The 27,804-nt window shown below is 36.8% G+C and overlaps 1 long non-coding RNA gene across 1 annotated transcript; it reads left to right on the top strand.

Moving 5' to 3' along the window:
* The first annotated feature begins 23,156 nt into the window (after positions 1-23,156).
* LOC135219639 (uncharacterized) lies at positions 23,157-26,623 on the top strand. The gene is made up of 3 exons (XR_010315477.1): positions 23,157-23,314; positions 25,201-25,277; positions 26,455-26,623. It is a non-coding gene; the product is annotated as an uncharacterized LOC135219639 (long non-coding RNA).
* The last annotated feature ends 1,181 nt before the right edge of the window (positions 26,624-27,804 follow it).

Raw genomic sequence — 27,804 nt, 5'->3', positions numbered from 1 at the left:
CCGATATATTGCAATTTCGTATGCATAATGATTATCCAGTCTGAGGGAAATGTTTGTTCGACAGAAAATCTTTAGTCTATATCCTTTCCATTCTTGCAATTTTGCCTGGCTTGCAACGTTCCTAAATTGCAAGAACGTTGCAATATATAGGAATTTCTATTGCATATTTGTGATATAAAGGCCAATATACTACTCCATTTTATCAAGATTGAAGGACAAGTTTCTTTGCCAAGAGAAAAAGTCCCCAGGCTATAGTCTTGCTACTTTGGCGAATTTTCCCTTGCTGGAAACATTCCTTATTGCAATGACATTGCAATATATTGCAACTTCCCATGCGTACGACAGCATTAGGATGCACTTTATTCCAAAAAGTAATAGTTGGTTTGCCCCCAGAAAACATCATAATAAGGTTGCTACTTTTCATGAATATCTTTATTGCTTGCAACATTCTCTTATTGCAAGGATATATAAACATATTATAAACTTCCATGCATATTCTTCAATAGGATAACATTCAGTTGTATTTCATCTGATTTGAAGGAAAAGTCGTTGTGGCCGCTAAAATATTTCCAGAGGCTACAGCCTTGGTATTTCGATGAATTTTGCCGGACCTGCAACATTACAATGCCAGAGAATAGCGATACACTACAATTTTGATTGCTTAACAGACCAATCGCTTTCCCTTTCTTCAGTTTGAAGCAAAACGGTCAGTTTCCCAAAAACACCCGAGATAAAATTCTCTTAGAGAGACGCATCGTGGGGCTCCTCACCTTATATATAAGCACCTCAGGGCATTTCGGGACCGGGCGTAAGAACTGATACTAATTGTCCACTTTAGTCTTCCCAACAGCTGCGAGGACTGTTTTTCACAAGAAGACTAGACCCATTTTTCTTTTTTCTAATCTTAAATTATATATATATATATATATATATATATATATATATATATATATATATGTATATGTATATATATATATATATATATACACACACACACACACACACACACACACACATATATATATATATAATATATATATATATATATTATATATATATAGATATATATATATAGATAGTTAGTCGGAGCAGTTGAGGGTTTGACGTACTGTCAGGTTGACTTGAAAACAACCTTGTTTCAATTTTGTAACTGCCCTCTTTTGTTTTTTTGGGAGACGAGTTTACTTTGGTCACGTTGTGAGTGAGAGAGTCAGTCAGGTTTTGGAAAGCAGATTGGCAGGTTCTCGACAATGGTCTGTCGAGACCACAGCAGCGGCAGTTTGGGAGGATCACTTGGTTGCTGGTGATGGATTTTGGTGCAGCAGTTGTCGAGCGCTGTGGAGGACTCGATCCAGTGCCCGAGATCGAGGTGGCGGCTAAGCCATATTCCCCTGTTGAGAAGAGGTATTCTTCCATGGCAACTACGAAGCTGTCGTATTGAACATTGTGTTGTTCAATGGCCGGCCTTGAGAATCTATGGTTGTGGGTCTTACTGTTTATGGCAACATAATCAGTATTTTTTGTAAGACAATGTGCACGGTTCTTACTGGATATGTTGTAACATTTAGATGAGCAAGTGTATGGTTCTTTTTACGGTTAATTATTGTTGTATTATGTTGTAGAAAATAAGATATAATATATCTTAAGTTTCGTATATATATGTTTTCCTTATGTAAAAAGATCTCTTCTTCATTAATTCTTTTAAGTACATAGTAACCACTGGTAACGAAGCAGTTGTGCTGCTAACAAATTGAGATTTAACTTCCCCGCTAGTTTCGTCGTTTAACAACTGTTTAATCATTCAAGAACCTCGAGTAACCTAAACTAAATTTTCTTCGGGGTTTATTTGTTAACATTCGGCAGTTGTTTCCCACCCACCGACAGCTCACCACTCTCCTTACCATGGCTCGTGTTTAATGCTGGACTATTAAGGAACTTTACAGAGACTTTTGTTATGGATCGTATTCTCTGCTAACAATGGAAGGATAAGGATTATCTACATTTCTGAACCACGGAGCGACAGCGGGTAGCATGGTTCTCCGCCCTTTACCAGCTATTCCCAGCACTCTACATCTCTGGTCTACGTGAAGATCTGTTAACGACGGGGAACTCGTCAGACTTCAAGACGTTTGATTACTTTGAGGTTGGTCTCAATTTTTGTTGGCACACATCAATTGAGTTGTTAAAGTAATTTTTCTTGACGTCCGTATCACTAGTCCCTTAAAATCAAATCTCTTAACTTATGTATGTGTATTTTTACTGCCATTGTTGAATTGTTAGAGATCTTTTTATATTAGCTTTTTGTGTATTTCATGACTGCATATTCTCGTCAGGGTTTAATCCATAAAGATTGATTTAACCGAAATTTAGTCTAGAGGAGTTATGTGGTCGGAATCTGTTTGTTTTTTGGATAGGGTTGTCTATATATATATATATGGTCTCGTTATATTTATGGTAGTACATTTTTTTGAATAGGTTGTGAGAGATTCAAGACGAGGGGGACATGGGGTCCAGTGCCAAGGACACCGCATCTGGGTGGCATCATTAATTTTTCAATAGTGATATTATTGACACTGTTGTGATAATAGTAATAAATGTTTAAATTTTTGCTGCTCTATTAATTGTCTCCTGGAGGTTTGTTATACCTAGTTACTCCTGTTTTGAATATGGCGCCCAACGTGGGGCAGTGATAGTGTCTGATGCCTACCCGCATGCCGTTCCATTGGTTCTGAGATGTAGTTTTTTTGAAATCTTAGTTTTGAAATATTATTAGCTTTGTGGTATCATTGAAGTTATATTTTGTTAGCACATATATTCAGTATGGCAGAACTTAGGAAGCTTGTGAATGTTCGCAAATATATTAGGAAATGCGTTACTGAACAATATAACCGTAGAGGGTTATTTCCTACTTTAGATAAGGCTGAGCGGTGAGAAATCTAAATTGCAGTTTGAGGAATGGGTTGCTTGCTGAATTCGAAATGGAACTGAATAAACAAATTCTTACTCTTAAATTTGAGGAATGGGATGTAGATGAGGAAAGAAGTCTGAAGAAGAATTTAAGTTATTGCAGGAGTATAGTGATAAGCTCTTTCAATGCTTAGCTTCCCTTAAGCCAGTTGAACATGAACCTCTTCCTTCTCGTTCCGTAGCAAATGAGGCTCGTAGCTTGTTAAAAAGTCCCATTGCACCCTTACCTAAGTATAACAGCTCTCCTGAGGAGGATCTTTCTAGATTTTTTGAAGAGTTTGAAGATACTATTAGCAAATTTAGATATCCAGAATACGATAAACTTTTACTATTAAAGCAACAGTTATCTGGTAGGGCCTTGGTTCTTGTCAATTCATTGGAAGCTGATAAAAAGGGCTATACTTATGCTAAGGAATTGTTGTTGAAAGCTTTTGCCTCTGAGGATACCCAGAAGTTTAATGTATTAAAGCAATTGACGGAGGTTAAGTTAGATTACTCTTCGGATCCTTATGAATACATTTCAAAAGTGCGTTTGTTAATTGAAAGGGTAAACAAGCTTGGTATTACTGTTGACAATATACTTCAGTTTTTTATCTGGGAAGGTATGAACGACCAGTTCAAACTTCAGTTGATACAAATAACTAATCATGCTAAGCCTTCCTTAAAGGAAATTACCGAGAATTACTTTGAGGCTTGTGATCGTTTTCTTAGCAAACGAAAATCTAGGTTCAAGAGCAAGCTTCCTTCCCCTCCCCTAAGGGTTCGGATACCAGTGATAATGTAGCTAGTTTGCTGTTGATGTGAAATATGACAAAAATAAAGGATTTAGGCCGTGTAGTATATGCACAAAAGAGCTACGTATGGAGGCTACTCATCCCATAAATAAGTGTCCTAAATATGAAAGTTCTGTTTCTAAGTTAGATCAAATTAGGAAATATGGGGGTTGTGTCAAATGCTCAAACTTAAATCATGAGAGTGGATCTTGCAGATATTATTTTCGTTCTCGTTGCCGGTATTGTTCAGAATGGCACATGGGATTTTTATGTGTTAAGGTCTCTAGTTCTGATGAATGTAAAGATAGTGCGGAAGCTAAATCTGGACCTTCAATCGGTAAAGTAAAGCTCAAGTCTGTTCCCTCTAATGCTAAGCCTCTTACTAATGATAAACCTGGGGTTTCTAGTAGTATGTTATCCATAACGGAGGCCTTCCAGGGATATTTTGATCTTGACTCAGTTTTGCCTACATTTAGCAGTACATTTGAAGGAGGGTTAAAGGTTAGGTGTTTGAAGGATAGTGGCTGTCAGTGTAACTTTATTTCCACAACTTTAGCTACTGAACTTGGATTGAAAACGGTTAGAGACAATATTTCCTTAACTATTAATGGAATAAACACATCACAACAGTATACCACTAAATTAGTAGAAGCTAAACTCAAATTCGGCAGTATTTTTAAAACGATTGAAGCACTCTGTCTACCCTGCATTAATATAAATTTAAAGCTCCCTCTTTTGGGTAAGGTTGTTGAAGGCTTTAAGGATAGAGGTTATGTTTTGGCGGATGAATTTTTAACTAAAAATGATTATGATATTGGTGACATAAATTTTATATTGGGTGCCAAATCCAGTTTCTGTCTTCCGCAAAGTGAACACTTGTTTGGTGCAGAAAGCCTATCAATGTATTCTCAAACCGCTGCAGGAGTATTGCTTCAAGGCAATTTAACACAAATGCTAAAGGATTTGTCCCATTTGCCTTATGTGGGTCATTGCTTTAATGGTGCAGTTAAGATGTCAGATAACAATTTGCTTAAGGTTATGGGAGTCTCTGGCAACCCTTCTTTTGCTTCAGACCTGTTTATTGATGATAAACCTGTTCCCAGGGATTTTTGTATATTAGATGACAAAGGTGAAATTGCTCATAGTCAGCTTGAGAAGGCTGCTAGCTGCATTTTGAATGACAATTATAACAGGTACCTAGGTCTGGAAGATGGGTAAGCCTGAAGAAATGAGTGTGAAATTAATGTTAAACTTAGTAAATATGCTCTGAAAATATGACAAGAAATGAAGATGGACGAATTATCGTTCCCTTGACTGTGGAATTTCAAGGTAGCTCATTTGTTAGGAACTAACCATGAACTTGCCAAGATAATTTTGAGAGCTAACCTAAGGAAACTTTTGAATAATCCTACACACTTGGCTCTTATGGACCAGAGTTTCAAGGAGCAAGAAGCAGCTGGTATAATTGAACGTATTGATAATCTTGATCAATTTCTTGGCTGAGCATCCTAACCATAGTTTTTTTTTACCTCATATTGGTATATTTAAATTGGACAGAGAAACCACTAAATGTCGAGTAGTTTACCTTTCTAATCTTTGTCAGAAGGATCCTAGCAGGAAATTACTGTAAGTCAAATCAGGCCATATATCCTGGACCGACATTGAACCAAAAAAATAGCTTCCGCCTTATTACTGTTCGTTTTGGTTCACATCTCCTATGTTTTGATATCTGTAAGGCATTTAATAATCTTGTATTAATGAGGTAGATAGTAATAGACTTTTGTGTTTATGGTTCAGAAATGTTGAAAAAGAATGATTTCACTGTTGTGGGATACAGAAATTTGAGACTGAGTTTTGGCTTAAGGTGCAGCCCTGCTCTGTTGCTTCTTGCCCTTTATAAAATTTTAATTTTAGAAGTAGAACACGATACTGCGCGCCTAGTCGAGCTTAAGAAACTTATCTATCAGCTTTGTTACATGGATAATTGCGCAGTGGCCTTTGACTGTTCTAAGGATCTTGAATGGGCATATTTACAACTAAACCATATATTTGATCCTTACAAGTTAAAGTTACAGCAGTTTGTCACTAATGATTTATCCTTGCAGAAGTCTATTGATATTACGTACAGTGTTTCCACAACTTCAGTGGTAAAGTTACTTGGTCTATTTTGGAATAGAGAAGTAGACTCTCTATCTACCAGACCCTTTAATCTTGATGTAGATGCCAAAACTAAGAGGGATATCTTACGCTCTATAGCCTCCCAATTCGACTTGTATAACTTTAATGGCCCGATGCTTAACCGCAGTAGGCTATTTATGCACTCTCTACAGTGTAAAAAGGAGTTTGGTTGGGATGATGTGCTGGATAAAGAACTACAGAGACAGTGGAAGAACATTGCTAAGCAAGCTAATGCTTCCCCAGCAGTGAATGTTCCAAGGTTTATTGGAAGCAGAAGTGATTGTTACAGTTTGTTAGCTTTTGCTGATAGTAGTAAATTTATCTTTGGAGTTGTGATTTTTATTTTGAACATTTCACTGGTTCCATAAGCTTTGTTATGGCAAAGAACCGCATTATTGGAAAGAATTTGAATTCTAAAAGTATTCCTTCTCTCGAACTCCAGGGTATTGCTTTGGCTGCTGAGTGCCTGGTTGACTTGTATGAGGAATTAGCGGGTCACACTTGTGTTAACCCTATCAGAATAGTCGATTTGCAGGTATATTCAGATAGTTTGGTAGCTTTATCCTGGATTCGTTCCTATTCCATAAAACTGGATAAATTACAGAAAGTTTCTGTTTTTGTCAAGAACAGATTGCTGGACATCAATGAAATTTGTGAAAAACATCCCATTACATTTAGCTTTGTTTCTGGGGAGGACAATCCAGCTGATTGTATTACTCGTTGTCTGTCCTACAAGCAGCTAATGAGAACAAATTACTTTTCAGGTCCTGAGTTCCTGAAGAATAACCTTAGGCCGGAGGCTAGTAGAGATGACACTTTAGTCTTTACTGTTCCTATCCCTGATATATCAAAAAAGTCAATCCATTGAAGAGATTAATTCCTATGAAGCTAGTGTATTATTTGGGGAAAAAAAGGAAAACAGATGATCATTATGTGCAGACTTTGTGTAGAGTTTCAGATTTTCACAAACTTATCCTTTACTTACAGAGCTGTGTTAACCTATGTTAATAAACTGAAACTTAAGATTAAATCCAAGCTTCCTGATAAGTTTGCAGATTTGAATGTTTATAATTCTGGACATAATTTTTTCGCAGATGCCAGTCGTCTCATATTGTTGAAGGACCAAAAGCATCATTTCCCGGAAGTATTCAAGTATTTTGATTCCAGCAAACGTTTACTTAAAGATTTACCCAAGATCATTGGACAACTTAACCTTTATATTGATAAGGAAGGGCTCTTGCGAGTACGTAGCAAACTGGACAAATTAAAGGATGACAGGAGATACAGGTTTCCCATCTTACTTTCTAAAGATAGTAGACTAACTAAGTTAATTATTGAGAATTATCATGAGAGATTTGCGCATGCAGGATGCTATTCCCTGCTATCTGAAATTAGAAAAAACCTTCTGGATACCCTGGTATTTTTTTTCAACTGTCAAAAAGGTTTTGAAAACCTGTGTAACCTGTAGACGTTTCAATGAGAGAACCATTAAGGTAAACCAAAATTCCTATCGTGATTTTAGGGTAAATCCCCCGGAAATCCCTTATAGAGCCATATTTGTTGACTATATGGGTCCATTTTTTGTACGTTCAAATAACCAGAAGATTAAAGTTTGGCTGTTGTGTATCACGTGTACATGGAGTAGGGCCATAAATTTAAAACTGTGTATGAATATGACCGTCAACGAATATCTAGAGCGTTTGCAACTTCATTGTTTTGAATATGGTATGCCAGAATTGTGCATTTCGGATATGGGCACCCAGCTAGTTGCGGGTGCTAATGTTATCCTTGATTTTTTGAAGGATCCGGAGGTTAATTCATATTTTGAAGAGAATGGTATAAAACCTATTCAGTTTCATCAGTTCTTTAAAGGAAATAGCGCTTTAGGGTCTATGGTGGAAAGTTGTGTAAAGTTGACAAAGAAACTAATATATGGAGCAATTCGAAATAATGTGTTGGAGATTAGAGACTTTGAATTTCTGATAGGGCAAACAATACATATTGTTAATAGGAGACCCATTGCTTTTAAGGAGGCCTTGCGGGAAACTGACTTGGATACGACTATTCCTGAGCCAATAACTCCTGAAAGTTTATTAAAGGGATATGATTTAGTCCTTCTGTTTAATGTTATTGCCACCAATACAACAATCTCCTGACTTAGAATTAGATGATAACTTTTCACTGACTTAACTGACAGAGTAAGAGATAACTTTGTGAAACTTCGTAAGGTTAGACAGAACTTGATAGAGATATACCATTCAGAATTTATTACTTCACTCTTACAGCAGGCCGTTGGTGTGAAAGATCGTTATAACACAGTCAAGCACTCTGGTATAATGAAGAATGATGTTGTATTGATAAAGGAACCCTTTAGTAAGGCCGCCCAATATCCTATGGCAATTGTTCGAGAAACATTGACCAATGAATTAGGAGAAGTTACTGGAGCAGTCTTATGTAAAGGAAAAACTCGGGAAATAACTAAGAGACATGTGTCTAATTTAATTTTTCTTTTAAGGTCTAAGAAGGTGCATGACGAGGTCCAGGATGAAACTACAGATTCGGAGTCTCCTAAGCGTAATCTACCTAGGAGAAAAGCTGCAAAAAACAGCATTCAGAGGACTCGTCATATCTTAAATGATGAAATCGGATATTAGCATGTGTCTTTTCCTGTATTTTATGTGGTTGGTGTTTGGTTTATTTAATTTATGCATTCAATCATATTCAGGTTTATATATGATTGAATGTTTTTGGGGGGAGTGTAGAAAATAAGATATAATATATCTTAAGTTTCGTATATATATGTTTTCCTTATGTAAAAAGATCTCTTCTTCATTAATTCTTTTAAGTACATAGTAACCACTGGTAACGAAGCAGTTGTGTGCTAACAAATTGAGATTTAACTTCCCCGCTAGTTTCGTCGTTTAACAACTGTTTAATCATTCAAGAACCTCGAGTAACCTAAACTAAATTTTCTTCGGGGTTTATTTGTTAACATTCGGCAGTTGTTTCCCACCCACCGACAGCTCACCACTCTCCTTACCATGGCTCGTGTTTAATGCTGGACTATTAAGGAACTTTACAGAGACTTTTGTTATGGATCGTATTCTCTGCTAACAATGGAAGGATAAGGATTATCTACATTTCTGAACCACGGAGCGACAGCGGGTAGCATGGTTCTCCGCCCTTTACCAGCTATTCCCAGCACTCTACATCTCTGGTCTACGTGAAGATCTGTTAACGACGGGGAACTCGTCAGACTTCAAGACGTTTGATTACTTTGAGGTTGGTCTCAATTTTTGTTGGCACACATCAATTGAGTTGTTAAAGTAATTTTTCTTGACGTCCGTATCACTAGTCCCTTAAAATCAAATCTCTTAACTTATGTATGTGTATTTTACTGCCATTGTTGAATTGTTAGAGATCTTTTTATATTTAGCTTTGTGTATTTCATGACTGCATATTCTCAGTCAAGGGTTTATCCATAAAGATTGGATTTAATTAACCGCAAATTTAGTCTAGAGGAGTTATGTGGTCGGAATCTGTGTTGATAGGGGTTGTCTATATATATATATTATATGGTCTCGTTATATTTATGGTAGTACATTTTTTTTGAATAGGTTGTGAGAGATTCAAGACGAGGGGGACATGGGGTCCAGTGCCAAGGACACCGCATCTGGGTGGCATCATTAATTTTTCAATAGTGATATTATTGACACTGTTGTGATAATAGTAATAAATGTGTTTAAATTTTGCTGCTCTATTAATTGTCTCCTGGAGGTTTGTTATACCTAGTTACTCCTGTTTTGAATATATGTTAATGGAGAGACTTCTGATTGTGGTTAATGAGCAAATATGGCTCTGTTTATGTAATGATTAATATTTAATTTGTATGGTGATTGATATTTAATTTGTATGGTGCTGCTGCTGTATGTTTATATTTGTATCTATTGATTTTGATAATTGATAACTGTATTTTCTCCACTTAAAACCTAAAATATACTGTATATAATAAACAAGGCTAAGTTACTGAAGTGTTTTCTTTTACACCCACCCCTTTGGTTGTTGCAGTCCATCAATCCATAACAATCCCATTTCTTTTAGTATTTTATGAACCTGATTATCATGGAGAAAAGTAGTCATGACACGCACCAGTGTTCATCCTCCTGATGCGCGGAGCTCATTCATGCGTTGTGGTAGTTTACCAGGTGTTCTATCGTGGCTTGTAGATGGCGGAGCGTCCTTTTCCTCTACGATCTTTGATTTAACTTCTCTATTTGTTAGTTAAAATGATTGTCATAAATAAGAAAACACCTGGCCGGACTTGTAGAGTTCTTTATTGTTGGATTTCCATGAAAAGCAGTGTGAAAGTCCTTAAAACAATAACACTCTGGCTCACTGAGACCGTGAAGGCAGAGGCGAAGTTACACCACATCATTAACTCTTCCGTCTCCAGATGAGCTATTTTTCCAGACGAGGATGTCTAGGAAAGTGGAAGCTTTGTTTTTTCAAAACGCAGCTTTACCTTCACATACACCGAGGATGCATTTCATTTTCAGTATATCAATATTTTTCAAATTAATTTTCTCCCAAATTCATCTTGTTGATGAGATGAATAAAACACAATTGTTCAGTGCCATCCACTATGAAGAATTGCATTTTTGAAGAACCGAAATTTTATCGTAAAACAAATTCGATGAATTCGGCCATTATTTTAAAATAAACTTCAACAAAATCCACGATATTTTTGGTAGCTAATCCTCCTTCGGTCTTCTCTCATGAAATAGTCAACTTCTTTGTCTCTTATACTTCAATAATTATGCTTTAAGGTTCCTTTGTTACTTTACTTTCCTGGGTATTAGTCAAGCTAGTATTTGTCATTTACTTGAGTTTAACTACTCCTTAGGAGAGAGAGAGAGTCAGGTTCAAGTTCACCTTTCCGTCAAATTACACAAAAGGAAATGTACTTTAATATTTTGCCTTTGTTCCATGAATGGTATGATCATTTTCCGTGATTAGGTCCCCTGGGTATCGTAGTGTCTCTCTCTCTCTCTCTCTCTCTCTCTCACACACACATTATTTCTGAGGATGGAAGGAATGTATTTAGCTGCTTTGGTATTATCATTATTGTTCGACGAGTGCTGTCCTCTCTCTCCTCCGACGTCCGTTGCCGCTGCAGCAGGGTTTTCCTAAAGCCCCTCGTGCCTGGATCTAGCTGGGCAGGGGTCTTGTAGCCGGAGTCTTGTATATGCAGGGAGCAGACCTCCTCTGATACATGTTTTGTTGAAAATAATGGCAGTTTTCAACGAATTAATCTTATACAGGGTCTTTTCAATTCTGATAATTCGTTTTCTGATTCGGCTAGGTTGTTGAGTTGAATTCCAATATTCAAATTTGTCATAATTAGGATATTTGTCAAGAATATTATAAAGAAAATAATTTATAACTTTAGCTTATATCTCTTTTGATGGATAGAAACCAAGGCCAGGGACTTCAACGGAATCTTGGTAGCTATCTGGTCTTTTTGATATTTTCTCGGGTCAGGAAAACCCTGCAGAAGCAGAAACTGACGTCGAAGGAGAGAGAGAGAGAGAGATGACAGCACTTGTTGAAGAAAAGAATATTTCCATTGTGGTTGTTGTTATTATTAGTTGCTAATAAAAATAACAACGATGGAACTGCCAAAAAAGCGCTATAGTCAAAAGATTTAATTCTATTGGAGTGTTTCGGCTCTAACGCACCAAGCCATTTTCGACCTCGGAGAGAGGCAAAACACCAAAACATGAATTTGTTTATTTAAAAGTAAAATGTAAAATAAAAAAAGTGACAGTCGAGAATAATTTCTATAAACGACGTTACCAAATAACTTGGTAATGCAGTTTATGAAAATTGTTCTCGAGTGTGACCTTTCTTTGATTTTGTAGTTTACTAGTATACAAAAAAATGTACTTTTTAGTGCTTTGCCTCTATTTGAGGTTGAAACGGTTTGGGTTATTATTATTATTAGTATTTATTATTATTATTATTATTATTATTATTATTATTATTATTATTATTATTATTATTATTATTATTATCATTATTATTATTATTCATTTACTTGTTTGTATTATTATTTTCCATTGATATTAAACATGTACAGAGAAAGACAATAATATTTTTAACAGTTCTTTAAAAAAAATCAGGAACTGTTAAACAGTGTTTGTCAGGATATCTTATATATGGTTCTTCCGGTGGTGTAAGGATTATCTAGCCAAGGCTCTCCGCTTTTGGCAGAGACATAAACACTACTCTCTGTCTCTCTCTGTCTGTCTCTCTCTCTCTCTCTCCCTCCACCCATTCCTGACCTAGCAGTACCTCCGTAATACGACAAGTGGGTCAGCTGACCTGAGCTGACACAGCCCCATGATAACGTCTGCCAATGCTCTCAGAACTAATTACTCGAAAAATCAACTGGGTTCTCTCGATGTACAGCACTGCCCAACAATGGAAGACATTAAGGCGCAACATTCCATTTATTTTCCTTATTTACATTCAACATTGTCTGACGATTTTACGTGAATATAAAAGATCCTTCCATTTAATCTCATATATATATGAGTTGACTTTACAAGTGAAGTCCTAATAACTATACTCTTAGAATAATTCTCTTTATCATGTACGATACAGCAATTATTATTGTCAGGGAATATAATCCCACTTCTCTCTCTCTCTCTCTCTCTCTCTCTCTCTCTTATCTTCTCTTATCATGTACGATACAGCAATTATTATTGTCAGGGAATATAATCCCACTTCTCTCTCTCTCTCTCTCTCTCTCTCTCTCTCTCTCTCTCTCTCTCTCTCTGTCACGTCAGATAGGCGCCTCCTCAGTCTTCAGCAAATCTGAAACATCAACTCTCAGTTGTTTCCTTCCTCCAGGTAAACAGTCATATCAATAATTTTGTGCCGGGAGATTATTCTCATTTCGAAGGGAGTTTTATCAGCGTTATAACTGCTTGCAAGCGACATCCACACTCTCACCCATATATCTACTTCAGCCACATCCATACCCTCACCAGCATATCCACACACGTACCCTCATATCCACATCCATCCTCCACCCACATGTTCATATCCATCATATCCACAGACTCAACCACATATCTTTACCCACTATATCTACATCTTCACCCACATATCCACATCCACCACATCAACATCCTCACCCACATCGACATTATATACATCCTCATCCACATATCCACATCCACCATATCAATATCCTCACCTACATATCTATACCCACTGAATTCACATCATCACCCACATATCCACATCAACCGTATCAATATCCTCACCCACTATCTACTATACCCACTGTATCTACATCCTCACCCACATATCTATACCCACTGTATCTACATCCTCACCCACTTTATCTACATCCACACCCACTGTATCTACATCCTCATCCCACTGTATCTACATCCTCATTATTAGAAGAAAAGACTCTTTTGCTCACTGCACAGCTCCTGAGGCTATATAGAACCTTGAACTTTGACGAATTTTGTGTTATTTGCAGCAGTACCGTATTGCCCCTGTTATTAGCATATTGCACACTTCACCTCCCTCTGGGACACTGCAATGAGTGTGGGTTTCTATTGTCCCTTATAAGAGTCTTTTGCAAAAGTAATTCTGGAAATAAATGAATGCATGACCTGTTCATGAATTTCTTTTGTAATTTAATGATTAGGGTGCATATGTAGTATTTGTCCAATAGTCCTGAAAGTTTCTGATAAATGAAAATAAACTGCATTGGTCATGTGATTATATGAAGTCAGTTTTCCAAAGGTTAAATTACCATTCAGACTGAGTTTAGTTTCAGTCTCCTAACGAAACCAACGATATTTGGGAATTTTCCACCAAATATGTTATGAAATAGTATCAAAGTGATCACTTAATGAAATCGTACTTTAACTATGTCTTCCATTCTCCGTATACTCTGAGGTGGCCACGTGGTCACCATGCGTTTTTTTTTCTCCACAGAGCAATTTAGAGGGTTTTTTTTTTTACTATAAGCAAGTCGTTGATTATTCTTGTTCCCATCTTTTTCTCATGATTTAAAAAGGTGAGCCTATTGGGATATCTAAATTCAACTTCAATTCGAAATGAGTATTTTATGTCAAGGAAAAATGATGTAAGGGGAGATGATAAAAAACCAATTTGCTTACAGTCATCCCCCTTAGCGAAAAAGCCACCTCCCGTCATAGACGATATGAAGATCCAGGCATACCAACGTAATGAAATGCTACACCGTATTTCGGGCAAGAACACCGCAGTTTCTTAGCATGAAATGATCGAATACAAATATTTTGTACTTAAGTACAGGTCTCTGAACCTACTATAGACTTTGTGAAATAAATTTCCTTTAATTCATCTGCTTTAAAAGCTATATAGATTGACAGTCACGACAATCCAAGCTTACAATTGGATGCTTGGGCCACACTTGGCTTCCTTCACTTGTGGGCAGTCTAAAGTGCAAGGGCCTATGCCAGCATATTATTGGCTTAATATAAACCAACTGGTGATGGAAGCACATATTTATAAAACAATAAATAGATGAAATGATGCGTATTTAGTAAATGATTTATGATTAAATAAAAATGACATAAGCAATATAATATATTATATATATATATATATTATCTATATATATATATGAGTGTATGTGTTTGAGAGAGAGAGAGAGAAAAAAAAAAGAGATAATTGATGGAAGAATCGCTATTCTTTGGTTACCAAGCAGCAATGACCTTTGGAAACTTAACGGTTACAGAATTGTCAGGTTCTGAATGTCATCCCAGAAAATTGTTCCAAGTATATCATTGACCTTATTAGTCCTTATTTAATCCATCATTTATTTCCGAAGTTGGTGATTGTTATTGTCACTAGGCTGAAATTGTATTCAGTCCAAAGTACCTTTCCCCCAACGCATTGCTTTATTTTTTTCATGTAAAATATCTAGGAACAATTTCACTTGTGAATCATACGTTTCCATTGTTTAAAGTGAATTGAGGAAATTATGATAAAGAAAATATAAACGGGGTTGCAAGCCAGTACAACTTCATGCCGGTCCCGAGGCATCCGACTGTGAAACCTCTGCCAAAACCATAGATAGTAGCCAGGAAGTTCCAAGAGAAGGCCAGGGCGAACCCTGTTCATGCGACGCGGGCAGGCTTCGTCTGAACCATCCGATGAATGGGCAAGGTTTACCACATCAAGGACAGACATGGTAAAGAAGAAAGGCCAAGACCTTAGAATTGGAAATCTAAATGTTGGCACCATTATGGGGGAATTGATGAATTGGTTGCATTTGACAACAGAAAGAGAGAGAGAGAGAGAGAGAGAGAGAGAGAGAGAGAGAGAGAGAGAGCGAGATCGGCTGGTTGTTTCAGCTGTTGTCTCGTTAGGTTGTTTGCATTCGTGGGAAGTGATAGGAAGGGTCTTGAATGTTTTGCTTATATATTATATTGTATTTGTATGTTTATCATTATTGTTAAGACAATATGGGGAAGGTTTAAGCCTGTTTTTTTTTTCATTTTGAGAGGGAGTGGGAGCGTGAGAAAGAGAGGGTGCGAATGATGAATGGGTGGTTGACGAGTGAACTGCTTGTTTGGCGGGCGTTTTGGCTCGTTGAGAAGCAGTCAGTCAGTGCAGACATTCGGAGTAAGAAGCAGTCAGTCAGTGAGGATGTTCTGAGTAGTAGTTAGAGTTTGTATAGTTTTTGTTGTTGAGAGTGAGCGGTCATTGTCGCATGAGACTTTGGCAGTGCTGGGTGTTGGTGAGAAATCAAAATCGCCGGGCTTGTGTCCATTTGTGTTTGTCGTGTTGGATGAGCGGTTTATTAGTGACAGTGTTGGTGTTGTTTTGTTTGTTGGAGTTAGATTTGTTGGATTACCTCTGGAGTTTTTTACGACGGCCATACCACCTTGAAAGCACAGCTTATCGCTTTGATTGAGTGCAAGTTTTTCTGGTGAGTAATTGAATTTTAATATTTTGAGTTTTTTTACCTTGCTGGGCCAGGTGTCCTGTTGAAAATTAAGTAACATAAAGGGGAAAGTGTGGGTGGGGGGAATTTGTCAGCCAACATCGATTAATGTAAATGTGGAAAGGAACTGCGGTTGGCGACGGAAGCTAGGGAAAGGGTGGAAGTGGAGAATGAGAGGCTAAGGATTGAGTGTGAGAAGCAAAAAAGGGAGTTAGAAGAGTTGAGAGGGATGATGAAGAGTCTGGAAGAAGGAATGCATGAGGAAGTGAAAGGGGCTGAAGAGCGAATGATTGAGAAAATGGATGAGAAGCTGGAGTTGGTGATGATTACTGTGGAGGAAATGTTTAAGGGACTTCTTGGAGAGGGGGCTGTTGGAGGTAGGATTCCTGGTTAGGTGACAGGCTTGAAGTGATGAAGAAGGTGAGTTGGCGAGTGGATGAGAGTACGAGTGAAGAGGTTCATGTGTTCGTGGTAAGTGAGGAAAAGAAGGGGAAGACACAGGACAAGGATAGAACTGAGGATAAGGGTAAAAAGGGAGCTGAGAAGAAGAATAAGACTAAAGGGAAAAAGATTGGTAAGGATGACGGACAGGACGAGACAAGGACTGAGGACGTTGGGAAAGGGACTGAGAGTAAGGGCCAGGATGAGAGTGATTTGGATAGTGGTAGGTGGGAACAAGAAGACAAGAAGTAGGGTAGGAAGGGCGTGGCTAAGAGTGTGGATGTGAGTATGAAAATGGATTCACTGTATTTGGAACAGGTTAAGAGGGGTCAGGATGGAAGTAGCAGAAGTGAGAGTGAGAGTGAACAAGAAATACGAAAGACTGTGTATATGAGAGAGGTACCCCGATGTGCATGATACGAGGAATATGGTAATAGGGATATAGGGGTCTTTCTTAGGATTATGAGACATATTGTACAGCAAAGTATGGGAATAATAGGAGAGTATGGGTTAGGGAGTTAGGGGAATTTTTGACAGGATATATGTTGAGTATGTATGGGATAATGATGAGTGTAGGGGAGGTGTCGTATGAGAATGTTAAGACTAAGATTATGAAGCAGGCTAGGAGGGCAAAAAGTAGTGTTAGGTATAGGAGGAAGAATGATTTTGAGGAGGCCAGAATGAATGTTGGTGAGTCGTAGTCGATATATGTATGCCGGTTAGAGGCGTTAGCTAGGAAAAAGATTGGGGATGAGAGAGTAAATGAGTGCAAGGAGTTAATGAGGAAGTTGTTAGTGACTATGCGTAAGAGTGTGTATAAGTTTATAAATCTAAAACGCAAGGAGAAAGTAAGAAACAGAACAAATGAGGGTTGACATGGAATGATATCTTAAGAGATAGTTGAGGATTACAAATTAGATAGGTGTATAAAAGAGAGCAGAAGCGTCAGCGTCAAGACTGGAGTGAATGAGCAGTTTTAGAATGCAGTGTCTGATTGTGTGTACAAGATGCATGGGATGAGGGTGTTTACCAAATTAGACCTGACAAGGAGCTATTATCAGATACCTCTTGAGGAGGGGAACAGGCCTGTTACAGCTTTATCAAGTGGTAGTTGCCACTACTGAGTTGGCTAATGTGCCTGCTGCCTTCCAGAGGGCAATAAATATAGTTTTGGTTGGGTTTGGTAGGAAGAAGGTGACTGTGTTTATAGATGATATTTTGATTGTGGGTGAAACTGTTGATGAGAATATGGAGTTACTTGAGAAGGTGCTGGAGCATTTGGAAGAGGTTGGAGTGAAAGTAAAGCTTGAGAAGTATACATGGTGGAATTTCATGGACATATGGTGAGTGCAGGTGGTGTAAGGAAGAGTGAAGAGTTTGTGCAAAAGGTAAAAGAATTTCCATGTCCCCAGTCTGTGTGAGTTAAAAAAAGTTTGAAAAATTTTTTTTTTCTGATTGAGTTTGGATAAAGAAGTTTTGTTCAAAGGGACGGGTCAGGATAAGGAAAGCCACTGACTGAATGGGCGGGGAAGAGAAATTGCACTAAGTTGAAGTGGGATGGGCGAATGGTGAGAGCATTTGAGAAATTGAAAGAGGAGGCTGCAAGGGATGTCACCTTGGCATTCCTGGATTATGGCAAGGATGCAAGTAGGCTTGAGTTCTACACAGATGCTAGTGAGTTTAGTATGGGGGATGTTTAGTGCAGTTGCAAGAGGTGAATTGAAAAGAGCAATTGAGAGTGATAGCATTTGTTAGTAAAGCCTTTAATAAAGTGGAGCGAAAGTACTCAACAGTTGAGAGAGAGCTTGCAGCTATAAGGTTCTGAGTGAACGCGTTGAAAGTGTTTTTGTGTGGAGTAAGCTATGTTATACGGACAGACCATCAGCCATTATTATATATGATTAAGAAAGAAAGTGTGAGTGTTAGGATTGCAAGGACGATTGAGGATTTAAGTGAGTTTGACTTTAGGTTGGAGTATTTGCCAGGAGTAAGAATGTGGTTGCGGATGCGATGTCGAGGATGCAGGATAAGGGAGTGTATGTGCCGGTGTTTCCCAGTGACTCAGCCATGAGTAAGTGCCTGTTGGTCCATGATCGGTTTGAGCACATGGGGAAGAATAAGTTGTGGGAATGCATGAGAGAGAGACTATTTGCACCTGGGTTAAGTAAGATTTGTGTGGATGTTGCTGTTACATGTGAAGAATGTCAGAGGGGAAAGTATCAGAGCATGCATACGAGTCTGCCTGTGTTGCAATTGCAGATATGCAGATGGAAGAACAGTTTGAAATGCTCGTGATTGACTGTTTCTTTGCCAATGACTGTGAGAGGGCATGTGGAAATGATTGTGATGGTGGACCACATGAGTAAATTTGCGTATGCGGTCCCCATCAAGAACAAGAGGAGTGAGACTGTCACGCAAATTGTGAGAGAAGTGATGTTGCCAAAGTGTGTGTGTAAGCCTGTGAGAATGTTGAGTGATAATGAGCCTGAGTTTGTGGGATGGGAATTTGAGGGAACGGTGAGGGAATGAGGTATTGTACATGTTCATTCTGCTCTGTATATGCCAAGTACAAATGTTTGGCTGAAAGGACTATTAGGACGCTGACTGAGATTTTGCGAATTATTAGTAAGTGTGATAATGTGGGGTGTGCAGTGTGGATGTACAACGCCATGTTGCTAAAGAGTATAGGTATGTCACCTTGTAAGTATGTGTTGAATTTTGAGAGAATTATTAGGCCAAGGTTGCAGCTATCAGAGAGTGATCGGGATGTGTGGAAGATAAATTGTTGAAAGAGGTGATTGGGAGGGGAAGAATGAATGTGAGTAAGGTAAGGGAAAAGTTTGAGGGCCCTTTTGAGGTTTTGGAAGTGGGATCAAGTGGGTTAAGTTATGTTTTGGGAGAGTTGCAAATGGATGGGGGTATGGATGAGGTCAGGGCACATCATAATCAGCTCTGCAAATGGAGGGATATACCACAGTATGTCCGTGAGAATGCGATGAGTGAGTGGTTGAAAGAGAATAAATATGAGCCGAGCATCAGTGAGCAAATGGATTTGGGAATGAAAGGGAGAGGCGAGGAATAAAGGGGTTGTGTTAGGGTAGAGATGGTTGATGCGTGCAATACAGACAAGCCTGGGGAGGGAATAGATGAGACTTACAGTGTGTTTGGGTTTGAGTTGAGAGATTTTAGCGAGATTTCGACAGGAGGGGAACCAAGTAGTAGGGAATTGGTTAGCAGTATGAGTCTCTTCAGCAGTTTAGCGGGGATATGAATGAGGTGAGTGATTTGGTGGCAGAGATATAGGAGATATTGGGGCAAGAGTTAGAAGGGGTAAATGAGATAGTGAATGGGATTTGGGAGGACAGTAGCAAGGGAGATAATATAAGTTTGAATGAAAGTGGTATGGAAGAAGTGAATAACGATGCGACTGAGAGAGTGTATGAGGAGCCTCGAACAAGATCCAAGGGGCCAGCATCCAAACATCCTTGGGTTTTAAGGGGGGCTATTTAGTGTGGATGTTGTGAGTATGTGAAAGGATGTTGTCAAATGTAACAGGGGAGGAAATATGGGGGAAATTTGTTGCATTTGACAACATTCTCAAGGATTGCTTGTGTGTGTGTGTGTGTGAGAGAGAGAGAGAGAGAGAGGAAGCGAGAGCGACTGGTGGTTTCGTCTGTTGTCTCGTTGGGTTGTTTACGTTCGTCGGAAGCAATAGAAAGGGTCTTGGATGTTTTGCGTATTTATCATATTGCAGTTTTATGTTTTATTATTATTGTTAAGATAGTATGTGGAAGGTTTGTGCCTGTTTTTTTTTTCTTTTTGAGAAAGAGGAAGAGCGTGAGAGAGAGAGAGAGAGAGAGGGTGTGAATGATGAATGGGTGGATGACGAATGAACTGCTTTTATGGCGGGCGTTTTGGCTCGTTGAGAAGCAGTCACTCAGTGAAGGCAATCAGAGTGAGAAGCAGTCAGAGAGAATTTGGTATGTTCATCATACGGCGTTTCGTAAGAGCTTCAAGGGGTTACTTGCGTAACTTTTTCAATTCCTTGTTCTCTGGGGATATATATATATATATACATATATATATATGATATATATATATATATATATATATACTATATATATAACCCCAGAGAACAAGGAATTGAAAAAGTTCTCTGGGTTTTATATTTATTTATATATATATATATATATATATATATATATATATATATATATATAACCCAGAGAACAAGGAATTGAAAAAGTTCTCTGGGTTATATATATAATATATATATATATATATATATATATATATATATATATATATATATATAACCCAGAGAAACAAGGAATTGAAAAAGTTACGCGAGTAACCCCTTGAAGCTCTTACGAAACCCCGCATGATGAGCATACCAAATTCTCTCCTCTCGAGTTCAGGTTCAAGGTCTTGCCTGTGCAACGTTTGGTGTTTTTCTACTTCCTGCGTTATTTCCTTCTTTTATTTTCTTTCGTCGTTTTTTCCACGTATGATATAACTTTTTCTTTTCTTTGTTACCTTCAGTGATGAAGGCTTTCCTACTATTTCATTCGTGCCCTCTCCAAGCGGTCGGTGTTGTTCAACTACTGGGCTTCTTTCTTGTCTCTATTCCTGGTAAGCCATAAAAGAAAATTGACTAGATCTTTTTCTACATTTTCAGAGAAATTAGAGTCAACACTTCCTACTGCGTGCCTATAAATGGTATTCAATTGACGTATTGGTTCTATATATTTTTTTTTTTTTTTTGCTGATGTAAAAGTGTCGTCACATAACTGATCTTCTTTTAATTTTTCATTTCCATGTATGTATATTACAAATTCACACCATTTTCTAAGTTTTTTTTTCTGACATTATTATTCAGCTGTCTAATTTTGGATTTTTTTTATTTCTATCTTTGTCCTATCCTTTATCTGTTTTGTATTCAGATTTATGTATTGTACATACTTTTTCACAGGTTTCTGCCATTTTCCTTTCTTTTTCCTGTATGTTCATGATCATCTTTTTCCATAGTTTTTTTCCATTTGGGATACTGTTTTTACACAACAGGATCCCAAATATTACTCTTCTTCAAAGGAGATTTTCCCATTCCTCCTCGCTTTGTGACAATAGCGCTGGCCTAATGTGGCACCTCCTATTTCCAATATACCCACCCCTTTTTCAATTCTTTGTAATTTTTTAAGTTTCTTATTCTCTTGAATTCAGTACATTGGCGTCATACAGAAATACCGGAAGTGCATTATACTTCCGAAATGCTTTTCCATCATTGCTTTGTTGCAACTCTTCTCTATGACTAAGTATTGCTTATTTCGTGCCTTTTCAAGCATGACCTTTTTTAGCGTTTTAGATATATTCAATTGACTCTCTAGTTAAATGCAATGAAGTTTAATTTTCCTCCTTTCCGATTCCTTCCTTGTTCTCTGGTCTGCCTTTCATATTCAATATTAAGATTTTATTCTATCTTAATTTCCAATTCACACTTTATACCCGTTTCTGTTAAAAATGCGTTTATTTTGTAATTCATCTTTTTTACTTTCTGCTACCAGCAAAGAATAAAATTTCTATTTTTCCTGATCTATTTTTAAATCATTTTTCTTCCTCTTCAATATTTCATTATTAGATATGTTATCTGTTTAGACAGCGATGATTCTGAGTATCCTTGTCTTATTCTTCTTGTAATTTAACTTTCTGGTTTTACGTCAGTATTTCCCTTGTCTCCCATATTTATATTTGTAATTACATCTATGACCGTAGAATTAAAGTTATAGAATAAACCCGAAGGTCATAGATGTAATTGCAAACACAAATATTGGAGACAAGAGAAAGTTAAATTAAAAGAAGAATAAGACGAGGATACTCAGGATCATCACTGCCTAAACAGATAACATATTTACTAATAAAATAAAATATTGAGGAGGAAGGAAAATGATTTAAAAGTGAGTTAGCAAAAATGGGAATTTCATCCTTTGATGGTGATGCCTTCCTGATAGCAGAAAGTATAAAAGATGAAGAACAAAATAAACACTTTTAACAGTAACAGGTAAAAAGTGTGAATTAGAAATTGAGATAAAATAATATCTTAATGTCTAATATGAAAGGCAAACCAGAGAACATCGAATGAATCGGAAATGTGGAAAATATTACTTATTTGTTTTGGACCAGACAGTCAAGCGGATATGTTTAAAACATTCTGGCATATGTTTCACTTTCATCATAAAAACTTTTAACAGCTCTTAGGAATTACCTTTTGCTTCTTGTATCTTCGGCATTTTCATTTTTTCTTCTAACCAATAAAACTTTTTATCATCGCATTACTTGCGAAGACTCAATCATGGATTTTCATTATTTAATTTCTTTTTCTGGTTCATCTTCATTTTGACCTTATATTCCTTCCTCTTGCACAACTGCCAGGCAACTGCACTTCAATATTTTCGTGCCTGTCAAAGACTAATTCACCAATTATTTATCAAAATATCGCAGAATCAATTGCACTGCCACATAAGATGGGGAGAGAGAGAGAGAGAGAGAGAGAGAGAGAGAGAGAGAGACTTCTGACAATTGTCCATAAAAGAAGAACATGAAGGAAACAGAAGAGTAACTTTAGCAAGAATTCACGTCATGAGGTTTCCTCGAATTATTGGTTTTTATAAAGGAAATCGACACAAGCCAGAAACAGGTATTAAGCTGAGAATACGGAGAAGTAGAAGGAAAAGAAGGAACTTCTTTTTGTAAGACCTTGGTTTGCCCAACATTTTGTTGTTTGAAAGTGAGGTTGGTTTAGTATTTATATCCACACGCAAAGGAAGCCGAGATCACAGAAGACCTTCACTCCTTAAAGAAGCAAGACATCCGAAGAATTGTTCCGAATCACTCCAGTGTAGTTGCTTTACCTACGGCAAGAACTTTCAAAGATGGCAAGGTAAGGATTATCAATATGTTCATATATATATCAGAGCTTCAACATTATTATTAGATTTTTAAGGTTCCCTGTTTTATGGCTATCAGTATATATTTAAAATTTCAAAAAAATCTTTCTCAGATTCTGTTTCCTTTTAGTGAGCATAATTAAAGTAGATTTATTTACATATTGTTACTGATTGAGCTAGCTGTATGTCTCTTGGTCAAAATCAGCCCATAAGAATTAGTCTCAAAACTTTCACACAGATCAATAGCTCGTGCGAGCCGCAATGTAGTCCCGACCTCTTGGCAGATCGAGGAAGGGATTAATACAAGCATCCGTGTTTCTTCATAGAACATATATTTACATATCGATGGATACAAGATATCTGATTGACAATTATGGACATTACTGAAAAGCTGGAATAACAATGAACAAAATGATAATAATCCATGGAAGGTGACGATAGCGGTGGTTGAGATGTCTGCATAAAATACGTGAGAGAGAATGTGAGTTTTCTCTCGACCTCGTGGCTTTTCCTCCCGCGTTACTCACCGCGGGAGAAAGCAGGTTTTGACAGTAGGCTGCCACGTGGGCGCTACAATGTAATGCTGTCAGCTCTCAAATGTTAATTACCTCATTAGGATGGACTGAGTATATTCTAATTTACATGCTCTTCACAGAGGTGCATCTATTCACACATATCTGTAAATCAATATATAATATATGTATATATATATATATTTATATATATATATATATATATATATATATATAAGGACAATATTTCGGTGGACAAACTTCCACCCATTTCACTACTTGAAAAGAGTGGAAGTTTGTCTACCGAAATAATGTCCTTAGCCTATTATACTTGAGACGCATCTGTTTTAACTTACATATATAAATATATATATATATATATATATATATATATATATATATATATATATATATATATATAATGTGTGTGTGTGTGTGTGTATGTTTGTGTATATATACATTTATAATATATATATATATATATATATATATCTATATCTATATTTTACATATATAATATATATATATATATATATATATATATATATATAAATATATATATGAACTAAATAATTTCAATTATTTATATACCAGTACTTATTTATTTTTTTTTTTTTTTTGCATTTTTCTGACAAACCTTAATGTTCGAAATAGGAATCGAAGAGAAAAAAAGGCATTTCAACACCGAGTTTGGATGAGTTGGAAAACCAGTTATGGCTGTGGGTACCGTAGCAACTTAGTTCTTCTCCCTATCATCAGTTCAAATCTCGTGCTGTTTCGTCATAAATGTTCGTTTTTTGATTATCAAGGTTTTCAATGGAAGCGGTGAAAAAAAAAAGGCGAGAGCATGGATCAGAATGCTGTGAGGTGGTTCTTTCGTGGGGAAACATGAAGAGCAATAGGCTGGTAGATGAAAAAACTGTTGGGAAGATAAAGACCTTGACAGTACTGTATAGGAGGCGATGGCGAGACACTGGAATAGGAGAGCTGATATCGAGAAAACGTGAGAGTAATTGCAATACAAAAGGTTAATGTCGTGGTTTGTGTAGGTCATGTCCATCACTTTCCTAAAGTGCCTCTTGTGTCCTTTGTATGGTGAATGAAAAGTGTCATCTTCATTGAAATGTTAAAAATTGAGAGATCTTAATGAATGTTTGCCACATTTATTATTATCCAAAACAAGAAAACTCCTCTATCGTAGATAATCGTTTAAAAATAAATCAGTAAACATTTTAATAATGCTTTTAACGGTTACTATCATGGATGTAAAATCAAACTTACAATCCATAATTTATAATTAGCATGAATGACAAGAAAGTATTTACTTATTGTACTCAATTGGTTCTCTTATCTGTCTTTTTTTACAGGTTCCAAACGATGATGGTGTTCGCCTTTGTCGTCCTGTCGGTTTTCATGATTTCCGACACCACAGCACAGAAAGGAGGTAAAGTTTATGATAATAATAATAAATAATAATAATAATAATAATAATAATAATAATAATAATAATAATAATAATAATAATAATATAAGAACCATCCAGTCAAATAGAATGACTGTGATAGACCATAAGAAAAATAATAATAATAATAATATTTAGCTAGAAGACCTTTTTAAAACATTACAGTTAAAATTGACTGATACATCAGCTGCGTTTCATTTGTTAAAAAGTACTTCCAGTCATTCTTACGTGTACACTGTAGGTATTTTAGCTAGATTTGCTCCAGCTGGAGCTCTCTAAATAGTGTAAACTGCAGTGAGAATGATCTAGGTAGACCTAATCTCCGATTTCGGTAGAGTTGTTATAGTCTAGCTAGTGTTGTAGTGGACAAGGGGGTTGAGAACATGTGCCAAGACTGCTCTAGATCTATTTGTGAACTTAAATAGATTTTTTCGATCTAGAGAGAGAACTGCTGTGCAACGTGGGTAAAATGACGTCCAGTAAAAAATGGAAATGGGATAATGATCAGACAATGTCACTAATACAACAATATGAAAGGTTCCCAGAACCCTGTGATATGTCGTTGGTGCATTACCGCAATAAAGAAAAGAAGGCAAGTGCTATAAAAGGAATAGCAAAGACGTTAAATACGTAAAAAGTTCGTATAGGATGCTGCATCTTTATCAACCAATTCTCTTAAAAGCTTTACATGTGCTCCTTCTTCATTTCGCCTGGCTATTCATTTTCTGACCCAGAATCTTCTCTTTCTCTCCTTTCTTTTCAAATCCTTCATTATGACATCTCACCACACACAAGTCTCGAGACTGATTGAGACTTCCTCGTCAAACACTCCAGTGTTTACTAACGGTAGAGCAGTCTCAGTATATTTAATCTACCGAAGCTCTAGGGAGAGCAAATTATGATGTAATTTACACACGCTTTAGGCTAAGTCTCACTATAGCATGCAAGGTCTAGCTAGATTTTTATCTACAGTATAAACAGAGAACAAGATATCTTAAGAAAGATTGGATAAAGAAGGTTATGCAAAATTTATGCAGATGACGTAGCAATCAATTTCATCCTCAGTAATAACAATAATCTCTGATGATCTATCCGTCATAATTTGATGCTTGAAAAATACTTCTTTTTAAAGGTACAGTCATTAACTTTTCATTTTCAGACGGCTATGTCTCACGACCAGGCTATTGCTGGAGACTTCTAGTGGACTGTGACGCTAACCCAGATCATGAATGCTGTGGGGTCGGTGCGAACACACCCAGACCTCGCCCTCCGCAACGTGGAAAATAGGAATTAATCATCGAACGAAAGAGGGCATTTCCATCGGATCGCGAGGAACACCAGCCCAATGCAGTGAGGCAAAAGGATGGATGTCAGCTGATAATTACCGTTTCATGAATAAACTGAGGATTGTCGTCACTTCGTACGAAGGAAAATTATTGAAATTAACCAAATTAACTTTTACTTAAGAAGGGCAAATATCTGTTACTTTTTTAAATTTGGGAAATAAATATTGCTTTGATGTAAGGGAGATGAATAAAAGAGATAAATTCCTTTCAATAAAATTCTTCAATCTCATGAATCATTTCTTATTTATTCACAATATGATACGAATTTCCTTTTTTGTACTTCTTTCCCTAACGAAATTTATAAGGAAATACGTAGAACGTTTAAGAAATCTCTTTGATTTAGCTAACCAGCGAACAGAATAAATGAGTAAGTGTAAATAAATAAACGGATTAGTGCAGACAGCACTTGGATGGGTGACCACCAAGAAATGAGTCATACATGGACAGGTTGTGCTTCAGTACTACAGAAAAAACATATAGAAATTTGATTTGAATGTTGCCGTGGGATTTGTTTTATTTTTTGACAATATTGAACCAGATCCAATTCGTCTTCGTCACGGCGGGTGTTTATCCCCATATTTAAATATTCTTCGTCCACCGAAATATGATTTTACTCAAGATCCGAAGGTCTACAGACCTTGGTTTTAAGGTTTTCTGATAATCCTAAGGAAGAGCTCTGCACGAAGATATTGTCTAGATTATTTATGAATTTTTTTACCACACAAACTATAAAATGGTGGGTATGATGTAATGCAGGTGAGATGAAAAACACATACATACTCAAAACACATACCACACAAAAACTGAATTTTAATTTGTGACACTTTGAATTATTCATGAAAAAAATTTTTTGTTATAACAATTCCTATATTCTTAATCAAAACACAAGATAAATGCTGATTCTGAATAAAAATTCCCTTCAAGTTCTTCCATTTTCTCCGGTTCATTGCTGAATAACTCGTACCTGACAGGAACTATGTTATACAAACTTTCATGATCGGGAGATTTCAACACGTGGAATAATAATCTCAGTATTAATGAGTAGATAAAATAACTTGAGTGTTGGTATTAAAATCAACGTATCATCTTTAATTCCTCATTTAAATCTGTACCTTAATAAAAATGAATAATTATGATAATGTATGAAATGAAAGCCTTTTTTT

Source organism: Macrobrachium nipponense, chromosome 1 (genome assembly GCF_015104395.2).
Source record: "Macrobrachium nipponense isolate FS-2020 chromosome 1, ASM1510439v2, whole genome shotgun sequence".
NCBI classification, from domain to species: Eukaryota; Metazoa; Arthropoda; class Malacostraca; order Decapoda; family Palaemonidae; genus Macrobrachium; species Macrobrachium nipponense.
This window is presented reverse-complemented; position numbering and strand designations above follow the sequence as displayed.